This window comes from Sinohyriopsis cumingii, chromosome 10, assembly GCF_028554795.1.
Source record: "Sinohyriopsis cumingii isolate HCF-2022 chromosome 10, ASM2855479v2, whole genome shotgun sequence".
Lineage (NCBI taxonomy): Eukaryota > Metazoa > Mollusca > Bivalvia > Unionida > Unionidae > Sinohyriopsis > Sinohyriopsis cumingii.
This window is the reverse complement of record NC_142970.1, coordinates 108,066,492-108,075,392: the sequence shown is the minus strand read 5'-3', so window position 1 is coordinate 108,075,392 and position 8,901 is coordinate 108,066,492.

Below are 8,901 nucleotides of genomic sequence, written 5' to 3'. Positions count from 1 at the left end.
GGGGATAAATCCCCAAGCTGGCCCCGTATATGGTGAACGGCCCTCTTTAACGTAATTATCGATATAAGATGCTTCATGTTTTGGATCCTTCATATCACTTACAATCGTTACGGGTCGTGGTGGAATGCCATGATATGACATGTTATCTGTGTAATAATCGGATTTTACAGGGTCTGGTAGACGCGGTTTTACATCAGGAGCTTCCCCTGGCCATCCTAATACAGTTTTGATTGAACTGTTATAGATATCTACGGCGTAACCCGGTGAAGCGACTTCGATGACCGCGGACAACGTTGGCTCGTGTGCGATTATATTGATCTTTGCTTCTTTTCCGGTGATACGCTTCATTTGACGCTGTATTTCTTTGTTGATTTCTTCTATCTGATAAGACCCTGTTGGCAACAAAATGGAGTACCGTCAGGTTTATCCTGATACGAAAATACAAATGAATTATTCGGCAACTGTCCGTGAAATGATGCCGACCTGATATTGGGCCAACTGTGATATACTCGTAATTGTCCCAACGCGATTTCTTTTACTGGAATCGCAGTTGAAAAATTAATATTAAACTCTGGTTGCGTCGAAGATATTGTTATCATTGATGTTTTTACCGGAGCTGTATTTGCGGCTATGTTGAGTAGCGCTCGATGCTGAAGTTGTTCTGTCATTATTTATCAGTGATGTTTTTAAATCCTCATATATTTTGGTGAGCTCGGTGAACTCCGCCGTGGAAATATTGCTATCAGCGACGGATTCCGATAACGCGTTAGAAAGTTTTGAATAACATTTCTGAGTAAGTTCTAATTTAGTTGTGTACTCGTGGAGTTTTTCGCTGGCGCAAGATGATATTTTTTCGCGATGATGCTAGCTACTCCGGCAACCGTGGTTGTCGCTAACACCGCAATGGTGGCGGCAATCGCCGCGGTAACCGGAGTCAACGCTGATAATACTACTCCGGTTGATGCTACCACGGCGGATACAGAATACACTAACACATCTAACACGGTTACTCGTCGTCGATATTTTTTTACTTTTACCGTGCACTCGTCGATGATATTTTTTAACTCTGACTGGTATTCACGTACTTGATTGTATCTGTATTGTTGAGTGTTTAATGACTCTGTCATTTTATTATTTTATGCGGTGACCAATTGAGGTGTTTCAGCTACAAATTCCAAACACCACCAGTAGGTCACAGTTGTCAATTTCTTGTCTGCAGCATCCAGTATAAATATTTCTTCGGTTCCGCTGTTTAGTATGATAGTCACAACCCCGGAATATTTGTCAGTGGAATGTCTCCAGGGATATGTTGTAAAGATTTCAAATTTAGCGGCAGAAAACACAGAAAACCTATACACGCAAGTAGCTGTTGCTGTATATTTGAGTGAATTATTTTGTTTAGTCCATGTTGCAGATCCTGATGATACCGTATATACGATATTTTTTATATTTCCGGGGGTAATTCCAGTGGGGACTTTAATCAAACTGGTTTTGTTAACGATCTCAGGAATTCCCACCACGATATCCTGTTGTTTTTTTGTGATCGTGTTAATGTTATTTTCTATTATCTGGATTTGATCTGAAAAACTTTTTTCTGTTCTGACTACACCTAACCGGGTATTAATCGCGTTGACGTCGCTGGCGTTACCAGTAAGTTTTTGCTTGATTTCAGAAAGTTTCATGTCGACGACCGGAGGAGTCCCAAAGAACTTATCCGTTACCTCATCGGCTTTTGCAAAGTTTCTTCGAAGTCTTGTGAACGCGCCCACGTGAACATCATACTCTGCCCGCAACGTGGTTAGTTTACCGTCAATGGCGCTAGTGCTTGCGTCTACATATTGTTTGTTTGCGGCATCTTCCGACGATGTTGGATCTCTTGAAACGGTTATTTTGTTACCGTTCATGCTGAGTTCACCTGTCATTGTATCACCGGTCTTCGCTACACGGGATAGTGCAAGTTTTTGCATATCATCTCGAAGCGCCGCGATTGATATCGACGAATCTCTGATTCTACCGCTGTCAGTGAATACAACGATATTGTCCGGGGTAGCTCCAAGAACTCTGCGAATTATGTCATTCCACTTAATGTTACTGGTTTTTAGCTTGCCGTGTCGATCTTGAAAAATTACAACCTCATCTGGGTCTATTCCGGTTAACGTTAAAAGATTATCAATTTCATCTTTGGTCGCATACTTCGATAAATCGATATCTTTTTCTCTTCGTGGTGTTCTACTTGATCTTCCGTAAATATCAACCATTATTAGTTACAGGATTATTTAAATTTGCAGTATATTCATGCACGACTTTGTGAGGAGAACTCGCTGATTTCGAGATTGCATCAAGAACATTTAATACTTCACGACCGCATATCGGAGGATCGGTTAATGTTTGTGTTGGCAGTGTTGAGTACCAAATCCTACCTGTCTTTGACCCTGTCTTTGACAGGAGGATATTTTTTGTGTATCTGAGGAATTCAATTGGCGGTGCTAGCCCGTACGAATCGACATAGATAATTCCACGTGGATCGATCGCGTAAGCAACCCAGTGAGTTCCTGGACCGTTTTTGTTGTCGAGATTAATAATTCCGGTTTCTGGATTATTCGGTCGTGCTGGTAATTGATCTCGCATAAAGACGTCTGAAATTCTTTACGCGTAATTGTTTAACAGCATCAAGTAAATCAAAATTTGACATCGGTAGAAAAAATGCGGTTTTCAGAACCTTTTTGGGTACCATGACGCCGGAGTTCCTGGAAGTCTTAGACCGGATCCCTCCTTTTTTTGTATCCTCGCCCAGTGGCTTTCTTTAGTACCATTTCAGCAGCTGTTCCAACAGCTCCTAACGCGACAGCTTTGGCTACTGCTGGTGCTGCTGCGGCAATCAATGCTGGTATCGCGGCAAGTAACGGAAATATACCACCGGTTTTAACCATATCTTTGACCGCGGTTGGAGAGAGATCAAGTCGAACTCCAGTCGATGCTTGCTTCGCTTTATTGAAATGTTTTAGTTGGGTTTTAGTTAATGACAGTTTGTTTGAACCACCCGCTAACTGATCGTGTTTTAGTGTTATTGATGTCCCACATGTGCTCGCGTTTTTCGATTGTAATTTCTTCACCTGACCAGGAGTCAGAGTGACATTAACATGACTGTATGACATTTTATTTAATACGAGATTGATCTAATTGACATGTTTTTGAAAACCTACATATTTTCCACCGGGGCATCGATGACTCTCATTCGGCCGCCAGCACCTTCAAGTAACATTGCATTATCGGAAAGTATAACCGCGACGGCTCTGTAATTAGGTATATCTACTATATTTATGTTTACGATAGCCCTGAAGTGAATATCAACGACAGACTGTCTGGTTAAATCAAGATGCTCCAGCGAGAAGTAATAGATTGGATACTGAAACATCAAATCCAATTGTGATATTTGCAAACCAGTGTCGATATTTTAATCACGCGCTAGATATTTCGTCAATTGTTGATATGCACGTGCAACACGGTTGTCATCAAAATTTAGCGTTATGTTCTCGGATGGTTCTTGATGTCCGTTTATTCTCAGAGAAACTTCAGTGATACCAAGTTGATCAAATATCATATGCGAATGTATTTGTGAGTTTAATCGTGCAACACTCTGAAGAGCAATGAAAATATGTCGCGGCGCGGCAACCCCTTGCTGTGTTGCTATATTCCATGTGAATAAACCATTGATGGTACTTTGAAAACTATCTGTGGTTGTTGTAAGCCACGATAGCAGCGTTTTACCACCTTGATCCATAAAAGAAAGCAGTCGTTGTTCTTCGGCAATTGCAGGAGTCATTACCGGCATCCACAGTGATAGTTTTTTTATGTTTACCTTACCAGCATCACCAGCACCAGCACCAGCTTCTCGCCATAGCGCATCATTATCGTCGGCTTTTCTAACAAGCACGACTGTATGTTTTGCTCCGAAAATTACCTTTCTGACATCTCGGCAAAATCCAAAAATATGTGACAACGGAATGACACATGAAAATCTTCTACTATCTTTCAACATTTGTTTACGCGTTGAAAAACCTAAATTAAAATTTGGATTCATCCCTATTACTGCAGGTGTCGGATTATCACCAGCTGCGTTTCTCACATTACCTATAGTTACAGAAATTGGTTCAGGATGATTAGAATTATCTTTGGCAAACATCATTGATGGACCAGATGATCTTGTATAATCATCAGAATATCTTGCTAGACCAATTATTGTTGTAGCAACATCGACATCCTTCTGAATTGCTTCAATATTTTTTCCATCAATCATATAAATAGCACTATCAAACAGCGCCATGATTCCGTTGTTGACAAAATCAACTTTAAATGCAGCATTGTATGCTGTATTATCGGTTTTTACAATTTCACCTTCTATTTCAATAAATGCCTCAGCGGGCAGGAAATATCTACTGGTATCTTGAACCTGAAGTTCAATTCGTCCTCGTCTATTCGGCTCTCGTGCGTCATAAGAATAATACTGATAATCACGCACTGATTCATTTTTAAGGACTGGTTCGTCTATGTCGAATGCCGGATCGGATTCCCGTTTAAACATTTTATTATAGAAGTTATCGTCTAAAACGAAGACCCTTTCCCGAAATAAACTTGTGTTTATTTGTTCAGGATTTATCAGCGCCGCTAGTTTTTGATTTGCGGCTTCATTTATTACTTTACTAACATTTGCTGGCATGTCTGCGGTGGCTGGTAATTTTACCGGCGGAGGTTTTCTGCGTATCAGTCGTGCTAGTCTGTCCTTGATTGCCGTGAATGCTTTACCGGCAGCGCTACCAACAGCGCCAATAGCTTTATCTTTAATAACATCAATGGCTTTCATCGATAATTGTTTTGCGATCGGTATTGCTTTAGGTGCCATTCTCGCAAATAAACCCTTGACAACATCGCCAAATCCATTTCCATAAGTCATCCTGTATACAGGTACTCGTGAATTTACCACCCTGACCATGACTGGTCTACGATGAGTATTGTGTACAATCATTTATTTTTAATTGTCATTTCTCTAATCGCTGTCGACGAGTTTATCAATAAGTTCCCGATAGATGTGAGTATCCATAATGCCGCCGCGAAATAGTCGCTGACAGATATCAGCTGCTTCATTAATTATTTCTGGTGAGCTTTTTCCAGCTCGTCTGCCTCCTAAGAGAACTTCTAGCCGTGATACATCATTGATGATATTATCAGGACAGGAAATAAAACCAGATCAGTTTTAGGTTCATCGAAAAATTCCTCTGAAATGATTTCCTCCTTGGGGGTGATTGTTGTCGTTGTTGTAACTCTGCTAACTCTGCTATTTCCTCCTTAAATTTTATGTAACCAGGATCGCTTGGATCAACGTGTGAACCTTTTTTACTAAAATATACCGCTTCTGCCCATTTCTCGAAGGTGTCTATTTTTTGTTTACCTTTTACTCTTAAAAATTTTTCTCTGTTTTCAAAATTATTAAAAGTAAAAGCGGGAAGATTCCAAGCATTATCAATTTTTTCAAGACCTTGTTTCTTTAAAAAAACTCGAAGAGTTCCTTGTTGGGTCTGCTGCAACGGAGGAGGAAGTCGATATAATTCTTCTGATTCTTTTTCTGTTGGATCTGTGACGACTTGCGGTTTAGCTATTTTTTTCAGAGTTGGTTTTTTATGTCGTATTGTCTGTCGCATTTGGACATCAAATCGATCTGATCCTGACATATACTCTCGATAAAATACATCACTGGTATCTAACCGTTCAACACCCTGTTTTATTTTATAAATTTCATCGAGAAATTGTTGTTTAGATACCTTTTGATTAGGATCTTTTATAAACTGTTCTCGAGAGTGATAAGCCCTAGCAGCGTCAACGCCAAAAGCAATTATTTCATCTCTGTTTCCGACTGGATATTTTTTGATTTCATCCACAAAACCTTCAAGAAAGTCTGTTTGATAATTAAATCCTTTAATCGGTTTAGGTTGATCCCGCTTAAGTTCTTCTATCGCTTGAAGCAAACTCTTCTGTGATTGTTCAGGATCAGTAGGATCGGGTTTTCCTATGATAGCGGTTTTAACTGTTTCAGTAGCTGTTGTAACAGGTTTAAATAATTCTTCTGCACCTGTTTCAAATTCAACTTTTTCTTGCTGCCGTGCTTGTAATTTTTGTCTTACACTATCACGAACAGGAAGAAATTTTTTTATTGCTTCAAGTCGTTCTCGAGCTAGTCTAGCGGAATGTGCTTCTCCGATATTTGCCATTATTGTTAACTTAAATTTTTAATTCACAACAGAAATCCTAGAACATTTGCATCGCTAGCAGCAGAGAGGCTGAGCCACCGAGTGTTTCGTCGACCACCCCTATCGTCAAGAAGTATTTTTATAGTAAGTTATTTTTCATGAAATAACTTTTGGTCAGCAGAGAGGAGTTATTTATCATAGTTTTCTGAATAGAGGGTTTATTTTGTGAAATAAGATCTTCTATCAAAAGTGTTTTCGATACAGGGTTCTGTTGGACGAACTAGTTGGTGGGCTCAGCCTCTCTGCTGCTCCATTATATACCAATGTCCCTAATGTCCATTATATACCAATGTCCACAATGTCCATGATTTTGTCACATATTGTGTGCATCATTAGTTTGTATTGATAATTGATAATAATTGTTTAAAAAGATCCTTCGCTGTGCAATGATGTACCATTGTCCACATTCTCTCTTTTTAAAAATTATCTGCGTGTCTCGTTTTCAATTAATTACACACTTTAAATATACAATTATGCATTACAAAGTTGGGTTGCATTCAACAAACACATCTTATATCCAATAACTATTTTTTGAAAAAATAATCCAATCCAAAAATAGACGAAGCTGAACAATAATGAATACAAATTGCCAAAACAAAGTAATTAGCTTGAGATCTCGGAAATTATATAGCTTCAGATTTTGTAGAATAGGTTAGCATCAGGTAAATACGTTTCTTGAATGTGCTAACTAAAGTAGGCATACATGAGTACAATATATAGTTTTGCACATTAAATTATTCATGAATAACGTCATGTAATTATGTCTGAATACGTTTATAAACTGTATGGGTCCACCAGGCCGGCACTTTGCTGTATGGTGTAACAATGAACAGTTAATAACTGACGTATTGCCTAGGGAAAGGACAGTCATGTTATCGTCTATCTTTCATTCTGCAAATGGTTAGCGATCTATCAGAGATGATTACGGGTGAGTGCACTAAGCCTCAGAGATAGAACCGGTCATGCACAGCAAAATGTAATGTTTGTCTTCGTTTGTGTTTTGCACGATAATGAAAATCCCAATTGGCCATGACCTGCTATTGTCAACAGCTTCCAGGTTTTGGTCCAACGTTATGTTTTCTCAACCTGAGTTTATAGTGCACATCATTTGTGTAAACGTGTATATCCTCATATATATATATATATATATATATATATATATATATATATATATATATATATATATATATATATATGTTTTCTCAACCTGAGTTTATAGTGCACATCATTTGTGTAAACGTGTATATCCTCATATATATATATATATATATATATATATATATATATATATATATATATATATATATATATATATATATATGTGTGTGTGTGTGTGTGTGTGTGTGTGTGTGACATTTCCATCAGGGAATTGGCATACAGCAGTGTGGAATGAGAGAGATTTGGTCTATCTAGGAACGTAACTCACCGAAATGTTTTTAATTTGCTGTTCGTCATGTTAAGAATATCTTGTGAGCAAAGATGGTTTTCAATACATTTCCTGACCATTAAAGTCCCTTTCACATCTCACGTGATTAAAACGAAAGAGGAAAGGAACAGTGACTTTGCTAGTTTGGTTGAGCTTTATTCACTTTGCCTAAGTACCGACGTTACTCATCATCTTACCCAGATGCATCTCTATCAAGATCCGCTCCTCGTGAATTCTGACTGACATGATTTGTACATATTCGATGGCGTTTAAACCCTTTTACAGACGGGTGGGGAATTTACTAACAATGGCTCTTTCTATACCGACTCTCGCCTCAGAAAAGGATGTTCAAATGGTCATGTAATATTCAATATGCGGTATCCTCGATCAGGTAGACAAGGTTTTAATCAAACCCGGTATACCTCTGACCGTAATGGATTAGATAAACAGAACAAGGACAACAATAACTACTACCACTTTTACTATAAATGCAACTACTACAACTAATAGTCTTCATTGCGCAACTACTCGTTATTATGCATTATACAATAGTAGTAAGAACAGTGCTAGAAGCATCAGCAACTGAAGAAAAAGGATTTAAAGTAGGGTTATATTCTAAGATGTTGTTGTGTGGTTTAACGCCATTTTTCAGCACGATAGGCTATACATGGCGGCCAGTATTAATGGTGGAGGAAGAACCCGGAAAACCCCGGAAAGAACCACCGACCCACGAGAAGCTACTGGCAAGCTTTCTCACATGCCCACATTGGCTGAATCTTTGACTCGAACCGCCGCAGACAGAGGTGAGATGGCAGTGATCCGTTATATTCTAAGATAGTTCATCATGAGATGTGATAAGCATCATAGCACTAGATGTTTGTTTTTTTTAAAGTTATGAACATGCATCTTTGTTTTCCTAACCTTAGTACCATTTATCCGACTAAAATATCCATTTGTGCAGTTCAGTGATCGAGTGTGGCTTTTATACTGCATCCCAAAATGTCTCCTGGACAGACCATCAGCTAGGTACAACCTTATTTTACTGTTTTACATAAGGTTATAGGAGCCATTGCCTCACGCGCAATATAGAGATGATTAATAACGTCTTCCGGGCAAAGATCTACTTGTGCTGAAAATGTGGAAGCGTTTTGAAAGTAATCCTCCAAATAATTA